At 42.7% G+C, this 16,925-nt stretch overlaps 1 protein-coding gene across 1 annotated transcript in view; it reads left to right on the plus strand.

The window, feature by feature from the left end:
- The window catches only part of patj (PATJ crumbs cell polarity complex component), a 144,877-nt gene that overhangs the window by 87,924 nt on the left and 40,028 nt on the right, over positions 1-16,925 (plus strand). The window lies entirely within an intron of this gene.

The raw sequence follows: 16,925 nt of genomic DNA on the forward strand, positions 1-16,925 counted from the left end.
CTGCATGTTCATACCACTTGATGAAGACACACTTGTCTCCAAGCAACTGAATGCATTCTGGGAAATTGAGTCTCTGGGTATCACAAGTGACAAAACACAGAACCCAGCAGAAGAAGAGGCTCTGCAGATGTTCGAAAGAACGACAACCTTCAAAAATGGACGATACCACGTGGAGTTGCCATGGAAACCAGAAAGAGCAGAACTCCAAGACAACTACAGAGTTGCCAAAATGAGGTTTGAAGGTCTGAAGAGAAGACTAAAGAAAGATGTTACATTGTACAGCAGATACAATGAAGTAGTGGAGGACTACTTACAACAGAACATTGCAGAGGATGTGCCAAAGGACAACGCAAATGCAGACAATGTGAAATACTACTTACCTCACCACGCAGTTCTCCGAGAGGACAAGGTGACCACAAAATTGAAAGTGGTATTTGATGCGTCGTCCCATGAAGATGGCTATCCATCTCTCAATGACTGTTTACTTACAGGACCAAACCTAAATCCGGATATTCTCAGCGTCCTGATTAGGTTCAGAAAACATGAGATCGCCTTCATGGCAGACATAAAAAAGGCGTTTCTGCAGATATCCCTCGCCGAAAAAGACAGAGACGCAGTGAGGTTCCTGTGGCTCTCGGGCCCACCAAATTGAGAACAGGATGAAAGGCTGCGGATGCTGAGGATGACAAGAGTGGTGTTTGGAGCCTCCCCAAGTCCCTTCTTACTCGCCGCTACAATCAGAAAGCATCTGCAAAATTATGAAACCGAACAGCCACAAGTTGAAGAGACAATAAGAGAGTCACTCTATGTTGATGACTTTATTGCAAGCTCACGCACTGTGGAACAGGCTTACTATGTAACAACCACCGCTAAGCAAATGCTGTCAACCGCAGGCATGGACCTCTGCAAGTGGATGACCAACTCTCCTGAGCTGAAGAGGAAATGGGAGGAGAGCACAACAGACCACACACTGGCGCCAGAGACACACGGAGCAGTGCTGAAGGTGTTAGGCTTAGTGTGGAGACCAGAGACCGATGACTTCACCTTTGACCTCAGACCGCTAGTGAGCATTCTAAAGCAAAAGAAGAACACAAAGAGGAGCGTTCTACAGTCATCCGCACGTATCTATAACCCGCTAGGGTTCCTGACTCCCTTCACCATCAGAATCAAGTGCATGTTTCAAGAAATGTGGGAGAGAGGACTCTCCTGGGATGAGGAGCTACCACCCGATCTGACTCGAGAATGGCAACAGTGGTGTTTAGAACTACCCCAGCTACACCAACTCGCCATACCAAGGTGGTACCGAACAGACACGCAGTCAGAGAACAAGCATGCCCTGAAACTACATGTGTTCTGTGACGCCAGTGAAAGAGCTTACAGTGCTGTAGCCTACCTGCAAGGTGAAACTCAAGACGGAGAACCTACAATGAGCCTAGTCGCGTCCAAATCTAGGGTGGCCCCTCTCAAGAAAAAGACACTGCCACGCCTAGAGCTCATGGGAGCTGTGATCGGAGCGAGACTAGCAAACAACGTGATGATTACTCTGAAAATGGAACCAATTCAGATAAGAATGTGGACAGATTCTATGATTACGCTGCATTGGATCTGCAGCTCTGCTCAGAAGTGGAAACAGTTCGTCGCAAATAGAGTGACCGAGATCCAGTCACTGACCAACCCAGAGTCATGGTCACACATCGCAGGAAAGATAAATCCAGCTGACCTCCCCACCAGAGGACAAACTGTTGAAAACTTGAAACATAGCCATCTATGGTGGAATGGTCCCAGCATTGTGACATCAGCCGATCAGTCAGAGGAGACTGATGATGATTATGTTCCAGAAAGGGCGAACACAGAACTCAAGTCGAGTCACCAAGTCACTGTACAGCTTGCTGCAAATGACGCAGACCTCACTGAACCAGTGCTGGAGCTAGCCAGATACAGCAAACTGAAAAGAGTCTTCAGAGTGACAGCCTGGATAAAGAGATTCATAGCAAATGCTCAAACAAAACCAAAGACAAGAGGAGAACTGACTGCTGACGAGCTCTTCGAGGCCGAAAGGTACTGGATCAAGATAACACAACAACAGAGTTTCAGTCAAGAGATCAAACAACTAAAGACAGGAAAGGGCCTCAGTGACTGTAAGATTAAAGAACTCAAGCCATTCCTGGATGAACATGAACTGCTCAGTGTGGGAGGAAGGCTGCAGCAGTCTGACTTCACATTCAGAGAGCAGCACCCATGGATCCTGCCCAGCAAGCATAAATATTCAGAAATGCTCATACAGTACTGTCATGAGAAGGTGATGCATTCAGGAGTGAGAGACACCCTTGTACAAGTTAGGGAGAGATACTGGATCATGCGCGCAAAGCAGCTGGTCAAGAGTGTTCTGGCAAGATGCACAATCTGCAAAAGATTCAAGGCAAAGGCTGGAAGGCAGATCACTGCACCTTTACCAAAGGACAGAATAACTTAATCCCCACCATTCGAAGTCACAGGTGTGGATTTTGCAGGACCGCTTTATGTGAAAGCGGAGGATTCTGTAAAAAAGTCATACATCGCGCTATTCACCTGTGCGGTAACCAGAGCCGTACACTTGGAGCTAGTCTCAGATCAGTCAACAGAGACATTCCTGTTAGCGTTGAAAAGATTCATTGCTAGAAGAGGATTATGCAAGGTAATCTACTCAGACAACGCAAGAACGTTCAAGAGAGCTGATCAGGACTTGAAAGAGCTGTGGAAAGCCATCAAAGACCCTGAACTGCTGCAGTTCTTCTCAGAAAGGGGAATCACTTGGAGATTCATCGCTGAGCGAGCAGCCTGGTGGGGCAGATTCTGGGAGAGGATCGTCCGATCAGTAAAAACATGCCTGAAGAAAGTTCTTGGAAGAGCTTCACTCAACTTCGAAGAAATGTGCACAGTCCTGACAGAGGTTGAGGCTACACTAAACTCTAGGCCTCTGACCTTTGTGCATAATGAAGTGGATGAGCCACAGCCACTGACTCCAGCTCACTTCCTGGTGGGTAAACGACTGACCTCTCTACCACCCAAGCCATTCTCAGCTGAAACACAGCACCCAACTGCTAACAAGGCAGAGATCACACGAAGATGGAAGTACAGGCAGAGACTCACAACCAGCTTCTGGAATGCCTGGCGCAAGGATTACCTACTAGACTTGAAGTCAGCACACCGCTGTGACACACCGACACCCACCCCACTGAAAGTGGGTGACGTCGTACTCATTGGAGAAAATCACACACCCAGACAAACCTGGAAACTGGGAAGAATCAAAGAACTGTTTCCAGGCCGAGATGGTCTTGTTAGGTCGTGCTCAGTTCGCACTACATCAGGGACTTTGTTGAGGAGACCTATTCAGTTACTGTATTGTCTGGAGATTTAGATGACCAGAGTAGTTCATCGGGGGGGGGTTTGTTGTAACTTAATAGCTTACAGTTTAGGATTGGTGATTTGATCTGTTTGTTGATTTGATGCATGGAAAGCTGCTGAAGGTTTTGTTGCTATTTGCAGTTAGAAGGAGAGTTGGAAATAGTTGTATTTTGTTGTGTTCTATGTGATTGATGTTGATTTGAGATGTGTTTTCTGTTCTATTGCCTAACAAAGGGTTAAGAAACTACCAGAATGCTTAGCGGCTAAAACAAGAGTTATGCGCGTTTTTCCTTAGAATAAATAGAAGTGCCGCGTATACGAAAAATTACTAGCATACATGGAGCTGTTGATTATATGTTTTGTTGAAGTTTGCTGAACGTGTAATGGTCGCTACTGATTTCCCTACATAAAGAAGCCTTTGTTTTCATATCCGACGTCCTGCTGTTTATTTTGGAGGTAGTTAATCTACAGTAATCCTTGGAAGAGCTTGTCTAGGTTGTTCATAGAATATCTAATAAAACTTTGAAAATGGGTGTGTAAGAAGGTTGGAGGCATCCTTGAGATGGTTTTGTGCTACAGATCTTAAAACCAATCCCTATTGAGAAGGAGAGGTCTTGGAAGAGGTCACATGCATCCTTGAAGAAGGTTTTAGGTTGTCTCAAAGAAAGTTTCAGATGTAACTTCAGAGCCTTCAAAGGTTTTTAAGGATGATCCAGATGTGTGACTTCTGAGGTGCTTTGATTAACATATTACATGTTTTTAGGGGGAAAAAGGTGCGTAAGGAGGTTATGAGCATTCTTGAGAAGCTTGAGAGGTTTGACTGCACATTTTCAAAGCAAAGGATTTCAAAGCAGAGACGCAGGGACTTTCACAAGCTCCTTCAGGGGGTTCTCGGGAAATCCATTCGGTCCCAATCATTCTTTACCTGATTGAAAGGGGCTATGAGGAAGAAGTCTTGGACGGGGTCCCAGGGATCTTTGAGGCCCTAAGTTGTCCCAAAGGATTATTGGTGGAGGCTTCTGGGAACCCTGCAGACGGATCTCAATACTTGAGGTCTAGGTTAGGATAGAGTTTTTTTTAATTACAGACAGGAGGAAGTGATATTAATGTAATGACACAGGGTTTTTAGGAGCCCCATAAGTACTCTTTGATGTTCCAAGAAAAACTTGGAGGTATAACTGCCTAGAGTTGCAACGTTACAAATATGACAGGAGATGCTGAATGGAACTATGAGGTTAGGTCTATGGGAGGAAGCTACACCAATCTTTGAGGAGAATCTGGGTCGTTGTTTACACAAAGCCCGTAAGGAAGATCCAGTATGGACATTTGGACAGGGGGCAGGAGTTCAGGAATGGTGTTTCCTTCACCAATGAAGAGGCCTGGAGACACATTAGGGGCTTTAAAGAAAAGTGAAACGAAAGAAGACAAAGCGTTTAAAGAAGACTTTTAGGAAGAGTTTACAGAAGTAGAGGATGAAGTTGACTTTCTCTGAGGATAAACAAAAAGTACCGTAAGAGGTTTAATGGTCTCTTAACACATTTTCGATTGGTAACACAAGGCCATGAGGGAAGGTTCAGAGATCTTTGAAAAAGTCTTGGGGTCTTTGTGGGGGATCTTGAACATCTCTCGTCTTCTCCTTGAAAAGCTATCTATGATTCATGATGAAAGGCAAAAGTAGTCATTGTGCAGGAAAAGTAGATCTTATTTTGCATAATATATTCAATTTCTAACTTGAAAACAACCGTTTCATGTTTCATCTGCTGATCGAAGAGGATTTTAAGATAGTGTTCAGCCTTTGTTCAGCATGTAGTGGAGTATAACTATACAATAATGGCAAGGAACAAGTAAAGAAGTAGCTTGAATAAGTACTCAATCAGTACTTAATTGTATTTATCTCAGATTTTAGTACAGTGATATTGTGGAAATAAAGGTTGAGCCTACAAATCCTCCTTTAAGGTCAACTCTGCTCAGTCATGAGAGGTTTTCTCTGTGCGTATCTTTACGAGGCAGCGATCCATCGGTAGGTTTCCACTCCATAGCGGAGAGGAGGAACACAGATCGGGATAGAGTCAGTAAGATGGATGGGAGAGAGAGGGGGAAACTGAGAGAGAAAGGGGGAGAATACGTAGCAGCAGCAGGAGGAGGAGGGTGAGGAGAGAGAGACGATGATGAGAGAGAGAGGCAGAGGTGACTGTGGAAAGACAGAGAGAGGCAGTAATCGAGTGTATAACTGAGCTGTTCGTCGCCTGCTGCCTCAGTATCACAGCAGGCTGCGCTCACACACACACACATACACACACACATCTCTGTTTCTGGATATCAAAGCGGCAAAACCTCAAGACAACGCACTCTTACACACACACACACAGACAGCGCTCCATGTGGATTTATTCTGGTGTGTGTGGAGACTGAAGTATGGACGATGTTGCCGCCGGGTTAGTAAGCTCTCTCACTGTGTGTGCTTGGTTGGGTTTGTGTATGTGTGTGTTGTGTCGGTCATGGCTTAATCAAGAACAGCTGAGTGGTGTGTGTGTGTGTGTGTGTGTGTGTGTGTGTGTGTGTGTGTGTGTGTGTGTGTGTGTGTGTGTGTGTGTGTGTGTGTGTGTGTGTGTGTGTGTGTGTGTGTGTGTGTGTGTGTGTGTGTGTGTGTGTGTGTGTGTGTGTGTGTGTGTGTATGTATGCGCGAATGCGTGTGCATCACCTTCCTCTCAATATAGAGTCCAGGTAGAGGTCACCTTTAACCTGTCTGCATTCCCCTCTGCTCGCCTCTGTGCACACACACTAACAGGTGGGTACACACCTCTACACTTAGGGGTGGGTGTGTGTGTGTGTGTGTGTGTGTGTGTGTGTGTGTGTGTGTGTGTGTGTGTGTGTGTCGCTAGGATAGGGGGGCGTAGCGCAGACAGATTTGGTGGGCTCCGCATGTGACACCGCATTATTTCTTCACACAGAAAACTTTTGTCTTTAGGTGTCAGTGTTTTTGTGTATATCAGGTCAAATATTCTTTACTTATACTGCAAAATGTGATTTAGTAGTTAATATTGGAAAAAGAGTTGAAGTAAAAACACATCTAGTCCTAACTACTTTAAAGAGTATATATTTGATCTGTAATATATGTGGTTAGTCCAACATAAATATTCTGCCCTAGTGTTTAACATCCACACCTCGAGGAATCTACTGGAATCATCTACTGTATATACAAATATATACATATATAACGAAAATGTTAGGAGGTAGTAAATCATTATCTACTTAAACAGGTGAAATCACAATACACATTGGTAAAATGTATTTGTATACACGTATTTATAACTTTTCTTTGAAATTATATACTGTATAACACTTTTATTCATTAACAATAACAAAAACTGTTATTATTGTGGATGTATGTCCCTCAATTCTTGCTGCTCATGTTAATCCAGCCTCTCGGTTTAGCTGTTGGGAGCATGACAGTCAGCTGTTAGGGTCTCCTGGCACCATGTTGGTTAGGGCTACATTCACCTCTCACAGCTCCAGTCTGAATAGCTTGTCTATTTTTAAATCTTGTTAGACACAACAGGGAATATGGATCCTCCCCGACTGCAATCATTTTCACAGCATGAACTTGACCGACCCTTTTTCACAGCAGACATGTTGGCTCGTCGTGGCGGGAAAGCGCAGGTGTAATAGTACATGAGAACTGAGTGCATCCTATTTATGCAAGGTTTCTCCAGGCCCTGTTGGCCTGTGGTCACATGGCCATGGCTCACTGAGACACTTGATGAAGGTTAGCCTTATGTAATGGGATGTTTCACCTGAGCTCTTCCTGTTGTGGCTAAAGGTGTTGATTAACTAACTAACCCTTCCCAGTAATCTGCCCTGTTACTGTAGACGTTTCATCCTCCCATCCTTGTTCTGAATCTCGTATAGCTCTGTGATCTAGTGGCAGCAGACTGGCCGGAGTGACCAAACCACCTCCTCAAGGTTCTCTTGATGATTTTGGTCTTGTAAATGATGTAGCAAAATAAGTATTGGTCTATATTCTCTAGACTAGAGCAATATAAAAAAGGAAGGTCCAACATTACATTTAGTCGCCAAAACTCTTCCATAAGACCGAAAAGGAACACGATCAAAAGAGCAGGCCTGCTCCTCCTGCTGCAGCTCTTTGTGTTGAGGGGTTTTTTCAGTTGAACCCTTAAGATTCGGGTGGTCAAATGTAATGTGACTTCAGAAAACACGTTTTGGCCTTAACTCAGGATTCTATCTGATCATGGTGACAATCACACGTGCTAAAATCAAATGATGAAGTAAAACCATTTCAATCTGCATATGGATGTGAACTGAACCTTGATGACAGCGATACATGATTGTAGTTTAAGGTTGATCTTGTGCTGACACACATCTGCAGATTCTCTTTGCAGTGCCAAACACTCTTCTGTGTTGCCCCCGGCTAGCTAGACAAACCAATGGCAACACAATTATTGCCATTTGCATGAGTGTCACCTATAAAAAAACATGGTCAGATTACGTATGTGTTTTATTAATGAGAGTTTTTAGTAGTGTGGCTCCCTGATCTGATTTATTTGAATGCCAATATAATGTGGTACTTGCATTTTCCAGTGGCTGGTTCTGATTTAAGGTAGGTGAAAATCAGCAGGAGGATATCATTGTTCTGTCCTTCCTCCTGTGGAATTCATCATGGGACCAGACTGGTTAGGTTTATGGAAGGGTCCTGGTTTGGGGTATATAAACAACCGATCTCCTGTGTTACAGTCCGATGTTGAGTCATCCATAATGACTTTGTTTGACCAGAAAATGTGTTGTTCTGGAGGACCAAAACATTTATTTTATTCTAGTTTTTTCGATTGAGAGGACTGTTTGTTAAGTTTTACTGGCAGTAAATGTTGATACTGATGCTGTTCCTAATTCTTATCCTGGTCCTCTTTCTGTTTCTCTGCACAGAAACTCTGCTGCATTCAATCTGTTGTTGCTAACTGGATCATTCTGCTAGTGTAGGGTGTAGATTAATTCCACCTCCTCTGGGAATCTGTGTGTGTGTGTACGTGCCTTTGCGCGTGCAGCAGGCTAAACTACTGTTGCATTGCAGTGACCTCCACAGCTGCTGCAGCAGGGACAGAGGATACCACAATGAGCTCTCTCCCTCTCTCCAGCTCTCTGTTAACTCTTTTTATTATCCTTTCTAACCTTCTTTCACTGTTTTCACATATGTTTTCTGTAGACCACAGTTTCTGCTCTCAAACCCCAGACTGTAAAAGCCATTAACCACATGAGCACCTGAAGATGATTGAATGATCACCGTCTCTGAGGCAGAGCGAGGACAAATGCTTCAGTCTAAATTCAGAACGTGTTATTGTGTTCGTGCGTCAGGGGATCAGGGTAAGCGGTCATCTGTTTCACTGAATAAATCAATTGAAAGTATCGTTGATATTGACGGGTTATAGCCGTGTGTTCAGTGTCTTCAGCTCCTTCAGCTGAGCCTGGATAGTTGGATTTACAGCTCTGATCAATTTATTCTATAGCATTCATACTGGCAACACCCTGCATTGCACGGATGACCGTAGAAAGACTGACAGGAAACTCCCACATCTGAATTTGAAGCTGGGACGTTTCAGTTAAATGGATTGCATTTTCCTCCAGAGGCCTGTATGATGAGGTCAGTTCAACAGACCCTGGATATGTTTTGAGTTATCTGGCTTAACTAAACCTAACAAACAAGATCTCGCTATTCAGTCCTACGACACTGGTTATCAACTCCGTAAGTCAACCCATGGTTTCTCTGTCCAGCTGAGAGCGCGTTCTCGTGAAAGGGGCGGGGTTAGCAACATTTGACCAATCACAAACCCGGAGAAGCGTACTGACAGCAGAGCGTCATACAGTACGCAGGGTAGGCCATGGCCGTCATTGCCCCTCGGTCTGGCCGTGATGCCCTGAAAATAATTGTACATCCTACGGCCACCATGACCTTTGTAGCCCTGATACTGTTAAAATCTCGAAGTTGCTTTAAAAGTGTCAGAGCAGTGGTGTGGGCTCTGAACTGGATTAGTCCTTGTAACTTGGATTGGTTGCGCGCACCTCACATGTCATCATCGCATCATTTAATCATCATTGTAGGGTCTCTTGTCTCTTTTTGTTCGTGAGTTTATTCACTTCTGAGACAGGTTACTGTCGTCCGGAACCACGCCCAAACAACAAAAAAGTATGTTAATTATCACTCGCACACAAATATACCGTTAGCTCTCTCATAGTATTCCACCGTTTCTCTCTAGGAACCTCCCTTCTCCTCACCCAGTGGCGGTTTTATATGTACAAAACTGGTGGGGCACGAACAACTTAGATACTTATATAGGCTTCTTGTACCTTAATACATGGAGTAAAGAGTGCTGTAGTGCCTTTAAAGTATGATCTATACTTCCAGGCACCGAGGGATGCGAACGGGAGAACTTCTCAGACGCGTGCTCCAGTCCAACAAAACAATGTCCAATCAGTGTCTTTGAATCTCTCGATCCTTTTATTTGTTATTCAGTATAATCATCAACATTGCTCGGTCTGTTTCCATCCTGTGAACAATATCTGCATGTCAGCTCTGATACACTTTAACCCATATTTTGACTTTAGTCCACGACACGACACAGTGAAAAACGGTTTGCTTTCCCGTTACACACACACCTGACTCTGATTACCAGGTGATTACATTTAAGCACTTTGCAAGGAATGCTCTATCCCAGTGGTTCTCAAACTTTTTACCATGAGTACCACCTTAGAAATGATTTGGCTCTCCAAGTACCACCGGAAATAAAATAAAGTAGCGTTGGCCTTTAAGAGTTTACAGAGAAGGCATTAATATTAAGAATATTGTTTATTATTCACATAATTTTACTTGACTGAAGCAACCAAGTGCATATGCAAACTCATGTATTGTATTTAAACACTAACAAGTGACAACATAACAACTACTGCATCAAAACATAGGCCTACCCAGCAAATGTGGATATCATCTTGCATATAAAATGCCAGTCAATCTAGTGAGGTTATTAACAAGTGTACTGCATTAAAACATTCACAGCACTGCATATTCATTTCAAAAACTGGAGTCAACCAATCATGTGAGGTAAATTGTACTGCATCAAAACATTCAAAGAATTGAACATGAATATTCAAATACTGGAGTCAAACAATCCTGTTATAAGCAATTGCAGTGCATTAATCATTCACAGCAAAGAGAGAAATAATGTGTACACCAAAAACACTGTAATCAAACAATCATGAATAAGATCAAATGTACTATAGAAAAACAAAAGAAATATTTCATCTTCAGTATTAAAAATACTGCAGTAAGAGCCATAAGGTCAGAATAGTAACTAGTGAAGGTTTGAAAATGTAGGCTACTCATTGTACACATTGAAAATTAAGAATAGTAGGCATACTGTGACCTTCTCAAGTAATGCATTCAAAGGGAATGTACCCATAAGAATAACAATAAAAAAATAAATTGGTAATGGCGACTCTATCATGTTTAGTGAGAAGGGTGTGCGTGGCTCTGTGAACAGAGTTCTGAAATGTCTGGGTCGATTGAGGTTAACTTTAGCTTCAGACTTGGTTTAGCATCCAACCTGCTTCTACATTTTGTCTTAATGAAGGCGAGGGAAGAGAAGCCTTTCTCGCACAAATACGTGGTCGCAAATGGAATGAGAAAGCGCACGGCTTTGTCCGAAAGCGCAGGATATTTGTTGCGTCGCTGCATCCAAAAGTCCAGCAATGTCTGGCCTCTGAAGGCAGACTTCAATGTCTCGTCACAGCACAGTTCTATTAAAAGTTCCTGCTCAAGAGCCGATAAGTCCTCCTCCAGGACGCCAGAAGCCTTAATGAGAACGGATCTCGCATCCAGGTATTCCCCTGCGCAATCGCAGGGAAATATTCAGCAAACTGTTGTCGGAGAGTTCAGGTGCTCAGCAATGTTGTCCCTGACTTGATTAGCGAGCCTGAGGTCATTGTCAGGGAGAAAAGTGTCCAGATTAGGGAACGCTCACCAGTCCTTATTTTTATTTCGAATAATTCCAGCTTTTTCCGCATTGCACTGATTTTGTCCTGCACATCAAAGGCACTGATAGAGAGTCCCTGCAGTCCCAAATTCAGCTCATTCATACGGAAAAAATGTGTGACAAATAGGCCAGCTGACTGACTGGGGAAGTGTTTGTCCTGTAAGAACAATTGGAACTCTCTGTGCAATTCGAAGAGCCTGGACACCTTCCTTCTTGAGAGCCATTTTACTGCTGTATGCAACAGAAGTTGGACATGTCGCTGCCCATCTCATCACAGAGAACATGGAATAGGCGAGAATGCATCGGTCTGGCTTTGGTGAAATGTACTGTTTCCACAGCTGTCTCTAAGACAGCCTTAAGTTCTTCGGGCATTTTTTATTCACTGCGAGAGCTTCACGATGGATACCGCAGTGAGCCCATTGTACATCAGGTGCCACCTGGCGGTTTTGGGCTACCACTCCGCTGTGGCAACCTGTCATGGCCCTTGCGCCATCTGTGCAGACACCAACGCACTTTTTCCAGTCTAGCCCATTATCTTGGAAAAATGCATTCTCAAGCTCAAAAAAGATGTGTTCAGCTGTGGTTCTTGTCTGAAGGGACTGACAGAACAGAAAGTCCTCATGAGTTGCACTTTGATGTTCGTATCTGACGTATACAAGCAAATGAGCCAAATCCGCAACATCTGTGGTCTCGTCAAGTTGTTTGGAAAAGTAAGTACTGCATTTAATTTGTTCAATCAGAAGGTGTTTAACATTATATGCCATTGCGTCTATCCTACGTGACACTGTGTCATTAGAGAGCGGCACCAAGCTCAGTTGTTTCGCAGCTTTCTCCCCACACATAATGCCCGTTATCTCTTTGGCCAATGGTAAACATAGTTCTTCTCCAATCGTGTGCGGCTTACCAGCTTTAGCTATCCGAAGGCTGGCACAATAGGAAGCTTCTTGTGCTTTGGTTACGGGTGTAGCGCTGTGCCGAATTGTTGTCTTGGACTGTTTTAGCTCATCACGTTTTCTGAGAAAAAAGACAACTGTCTTATCTTTCAGTGATGGATGCTTTGTGGAAAGATGCCGCATGAGATGTGTTGGCTTCATATATTCATTGCTGAGAACATCTCCGCACACAACGCACTGTGGTCTTGGTTCATCCTCAGCCCCACTCCAAAAAAATCCAACATTTATGTAAGTTGAGTCGTATCTCCTTACAGTTTTGCGTCGTTTGCTAGCCGGTGCTGAAGCATCACTAGCACTGCTCTTATTGCTGCAATTAGCACTTGCACGAGTATCACTAAAACCTTCACTGTCAGCAACTTCATCTTGTGCTGTCCTGCCTGACACAATCACCTCATTTCTAATCCTAATATTCCCCGTTTGGAGCCAGGATTCCAACGATTTTGCACCATTTTTGCTTCCCCCACTCATCATCACAGTAGAGTAGTCAATGCAGGTTTAACATCATAGCTAATATTCCAAAGAAGAGCTAGCAGGATAAACGCAAAAAACAAACATACGTACAGGAAGATTAAAGCCTAGTTTAATTTTAATTCCAGGGTTTACAGATTGTGTGGCTTATGTTTTTAGTGTGTGTGTACATACATATTTATTTATTAACGATTGCTTCAACTTTATAAAAAAGATCGGAAATACTCCACGTACCACTATAGAGGGGTACGCGTACCACAGATTGAGAACCACTGCTCTATCCTGTGGTCAAAAGTCAGAACTGCAGGTTTACCTGAACTTATATGGATAAAATAAACACACAATGCCTTATGGCTCCAACAAGCGCTATCACAAAGCAAAACTTAACAATAACAACAACCGTGATGCCTCAGCATGAAAACATCAGACTGTGGGAAAACACAGACACTCGTCACCATGGTTACAATATCAATCGATCCAGCAGATGGATAGCCTAAAGGCTAAACAGACAGCAGCATAAAATATAGTTTCGCTCACCAAAGCTCCAGTAGATGGTCAACTGCTTTCTTTTGCTGTTTGTATTATTTACCGCTGGTGATGTAGTCTAAGCCCTCTCGTCTCCTCTGCATAACTACACTTTTCGCACACACACTTACAGCCAATCAGCTCTGACTTGAGATGACGTTTCAGTGGGGCTGCGAGCGCTTTGCTCCACTTGTGATTTATGTTTTGCCGCACACATTGAATGAAAAACTATTCTATTCAATGCGCAGTGTAGTAAAAAAGTGATTTGTTTTCCATTCATTCATGTGTTTTTATTATCAGAAACTTAAGTTATTCATTGTAAGCTCCAAATCCACATTTTTCCCTAAATAACCTTTTTACCCTGAAAAAAATTGTGACACAAATGTAATAATAGTCTAATTGCTCTGAAGATGGGCAGTGATTCTATAAATTTTCATGTTCACACAGTTGGCAAGTTTGCCGTCCGTCTCTCCCTCATACGGCAGTTTAAACTGTATTTCCTTTATCCTGTAATATGATTCATAGCTTTTAACTCCACACACAGAGTTCTGGTTGGTCAGCAGGCGGGGCTTTCACAGATTTTATGTCTTATCTGGAACATAACTGGAGCAGGTTAGGTTTTCAGCTTAAGTTACCATGGAGATATACCTCGGTAAGAAGTGAACCAGCATCGTAGGACCTTAAACCCAGAGTTTACCCTGACGTTAACTCGCTAACCACAAATCCTGCTTCGTCATACAGGCCTCGGGTCTCCCCTGGATCTACCGTGTTGGTACTAATACAAAACAACATAAAACATTATCGGGGATATTACGTTTGAAAAGTACTGGCCTAATATTCGAGCACCAGACAATGAGAGGGTAACAACATCAGATCTTGTGTTTTGAATAGAGGGAACAGATAGTGTTGCGACATGTGTTTAGAGGTACTTGTAAAACAAATGCTTTTGACGTGGGGCAGGATGGAGACTCTCTTCTCTTTGCTATCTCAGGAAAACCTTTCCCACCGGATGGCGTGAAGGTGTTAATGTTGTGTTATAATCAGGATGATTGTTTCCATAGAACAAACAACACAGATAAATAACAATACTAACAGGCTGATGTTTTGCACATACCGTATACTGTTTACTGTATTCACCATCTTAGTTTGGAGTTAATTTTTTTCAATTTAGAGAATAATATGATCCCCAAAGGGCTGGTCAAACATAAATAGTCTTCAAACCTGGAAGTATTGAAGTAACAAATGGAAATAGTTGTACTGCTGTATACATCTGCTTTTATTTGTTCCTTTCTTTGTACAGATGACATCGTCATGTAAGTGTGCCCTTCAGTACAGTATGTGTGTTTGGGATAAGTGGATTTATTAAGTGTGTCTCACCGTGCTTTTCCTCTGCACAGAAGTATATTTAGATACAGAGATACTGATCCCAGCCTCTTAAGGGTTAGTTCTACCTGCTGCCTGTTTTGTAAATATACTTTAGAGCACCCCAAAATTCCTCAAATTAGGCTCTCTGTGGAGCTACTTGTCTCTTCGGCTCCACACTAGGGCTGAACAATTCATCTGCATTTTACCAAGATCGCAGGAGGCAAAATGTGTGTGAACCTGCCATTCTGAGTGTAGTGTTGAGGCGATGCAGACAATACACACAATTCCTTTTAAAATGAGAATAAAAGTTACAAAATCATTTCCGAATTACAATTGTGAATCATATTGCAGATGCAATATAAGTCAAAACGATCGTGATTCAATTTTCGTCAACTTTACCCCCCCCCCATTTGTTTTGTCATCAGGTATGAATGGTGATATGCACAGTGATAGATCAGTCGGCCTAACAACAAAGATCTGATGTCTCTCACACACACACACACACACACACACACACACACACACACACACACACACACACAGTGTACCAGTGACTGCAGTCATATTTGAAATTAGAGTGTGCTCAGCCAGATCCAGCAGTTGTTTATGCTGATTTACTGTGACAAGTCACACACACACACACACACAGCTGTGCACACGCATGGGTGTGTGGGAGAGCTCCCCTGTTAACCCTCTGCAGGGTGTTTCAGTGTGACAGTGTTCATCAGTGTGTGACAGCCTGCCAACACTGCAGTCACACACTGAAGGAGGGGTGTGTGTGTGTGTATGTGTGTGTGTGTGTGTGTGTGTCTGTGTGTGTGTGTGTGTGTGTGTGTGTGTGTGTGTGTGTGTATCAATCCCACTCGATTGCTTTCATCCGTGTCTCGCTCCATCGCCCTGCTTAACATTTGTCTTCATTATCTCTGCTCCTGTGTATCTTCATCCTCTCACCTCACATGAGCTCTGATCTCCTCCTCTCTCTGCCTCATTCCATCTCTCACTGAAAATATTTTTGTTTTACTGATGTCAGCTCGATGTGGAAATGATTTCTAAGGATTTCAGAATCTAATTAAGTGTTTAAACAAAATCATTAATATTTTTTCTTGATACATAACTCAGTGTGGGTATAGGGAATGTTTCTGCGCTGGAGTACTTTTACCTTTTAATCTTTGAATAGTTTCCTAGAATTATAAGATAAGATGTACCTTTATTAATCCCCATGGGGAAATTCAAGTGTGTAATCAGCAACAGAGAAGAGGAAAAACAGTACAGGTTCACACAAGGATATGATCACATGGTGAATTATTGAATTATTCCTATAACATCCAACAATGGAAGTTAGGATTTTGAAAAAGACATGGCAACAAAGCCATATCTATTCCCGCTCCTTCTACATTATCTGGAAGCACCCTAAAGGGATCTAATCTGCTTCTGTAAAAAGGCCTATCTGCATGTGTCATCACGTTACTGCAGGTAAACTTCCAAAGCCCTGTATATATTTAATAATCTGAGACCATGCTCAATTGAAGATTCCTCTTCACTGTGTTTAAGTGAAGGAGCCTCTCCATAAGACTGAAGGATGGTTTCATCTCAGCTTCATATTTTGCCCACGTTTCTCAGTTTGTTGTTTATTTCACAGGCTATTAAGCCTTGTTTTTAACACCAAATGCAATTCTATGCGCGTCGTCTTTTCCCCCGCCGAGTCTCATCATCCTCCCTTTCATTACCCTGTCCTCCCTCCCTTCCCTCTCTTCTGGGTCTAATGTACGGATTTTCTTCTGTGTTTAAAGTGTGGACCAATTCTACGAATCTCTCTCTATCATTTTATATATATGAATACATTTTGGTTTATCTAAAAGCCTATCTAAAAGTTTTTTTAAAATATTTATATCCCATAAATCTTCACTTCAGTGCATTATCAGTAATCCTAAATAAGTTTAAATGAATAAAGATTCAATAATCAATTAATTGCAGTGAATCAGCATTCCATTGTTTGTTGATGTGTTCGGTATGTTTGCTCTAAAGATGTTAAAGAAATGTCAATGACCAACAGTCTATGGAGCATTGGTGCAGCATTCATGAAGTGTTCCAATAATCAGAAAAACTAAAACATGATCATATGTCACAGTTCTGCTGATCTGTTTCCTGTTATACAGGTATTAGAAACACTTGTAAAAGTGTTGTTTAAATG

Source organism: Eleginops maclovinus, chromosome 9 (assembly GCF_036324505.1).
Source record: "Eleginops maclovinus isolate JMC-PN-2008 ecotype Puerto Natales chromosome 9, JC_Emac_rtc_rv5, whole genome shotgun sequence".
Lineage (NCBI taxonomy): Eukaryota > Metazoa > Chordata > Actinopteri > Perciformes > Eleginopidae > Eleginops > Eleginops maclovinus.